The sequence below is a fragment of the Echinops telfairi genome, unplaced genomic scaffold, assembly GCF_000313985.2.
Source record: "Echinops telfairi isolate 266 unplaced genomic scaffold, ASM31398v2 ScPeMD7_31;HRSCAF=116, whole genome shotgun sequence".
NCBI classification, from domain to species: domain Eukaryota; kingdom Metazoa; phylum Chordata; class Mammalia; order Afrosoricida; family Tenrecidae; genus Echinops; species Echinops telfairi.
Window position 1 is genome coordinate 4035357 of NW_022103928.1, and position 1373 is coordinate 4036729.

Consider the following 1373-nt stretch of genomic DNA (forward strand, 5'->3'; position numbering starts at 1 on the left):
TACACTGAATCTTCCAAATTTCTTGGCATAGATGACTAAGTGCTTTCAGTGCTTCATCAGCTTGTTGAAACATTTAGATTAGTATTCCATCAATTCCTGAAGCCTTGTTTTCAGCTACTGCTTTCAGTGCCACTGCAATCCCCTTCAGTACCATTGGCTCTTATTCATATGCTACCTCTTGAAATGGTTGCATGTCCACTAGTTCTTTTTGATATCTTGCTTTTGTGTATTCTTTCCATCTTCTTTTGACATCCTACATCATTCAATGTTTTCTCCACAGAATCTTTCAATATTGGAACTCAAGGCTTAAATTTTTTTCTTTAGCTCTTTCAGTTAAATATATGCTGAGCATGTTCATTCTTTTTAGTTTTCTAACTCTTGGTGATTGCCCCCCTTTTTAGAATGTTTTACTTTGTCTTTTTGAGCTGCCATTTGAAATGTTCTGTTCATATCTTTTACTGTATTAATTATTCTTTTTGCCTTAGCTACGTTACCATTAAGAGCAAGTTTCAGAGTCTCTTCTGAAATTAATTTTTATCTTTTATTTCTTATATTTTTAATCACCATTTTATTTCTTCTTAAAAGAGCTTCTTGATGTCATCCCACAGCTCATGAGATCATCTGTCAATAGTGTTCAATGCAGCAAATCTGTTCTTGATATGTTCTTAAATTCAGGTGGAATATTGTCAAGGTCATATTTTAGCTCTCATGGACTTGTTTTAATTTTTTTCATCTTCAGTCTGAAATTACATGTATGACAAATTGGTGATCTGTTCTATATTCAGCCCCAGACTTGGTTTTAGCTACTGATACTGAGTTTCTCCATTATCTCTTCCCACTAATGTAGTCAATTTTGTTTCTTTGTATTTATTCCATCTAGAGAATATATGTGTACAGTCACATTCTATGATTTAGGAGAAGGGTATTTCCTGTGATGAAAAAGTCATCAATCTTGCATAATTTTTGAGAGGTAAACTGAGGCATGAGAACAAAGAAAGAAAAAGTTAAGAGGCTGTAGCAGCTCTTTATTAGAAAAGAAGCTCCCAGATGAGGTTCCGTGGTCTAGCAAGTAGTCCAGAGAAATCACGCCCAGTGAGGAGAGTGGTAGGTTTTTAAAGGAGGGGCTAAGGCAAGTCCCTTTGGGAAGGGGTTGGTGCTGCAGCTGCTGGGGCATTTCCACTGCTGTCCTATTGTCCCTTAGTCTAATTGTCCAGTCATTTCAGGTGGGGTGGAAAAACAGTTATTCTTGGAGCCATTTCTGAGAATTGTCCGTTGGCTTCCTTTCCTGGTATGTGCAGGGAGAAGAGTTGAGACCCTGACAGCTGTCCCTGACCCAGCATCCAGGCCTTTTGGCGATAGGGGGCAACGTGAAT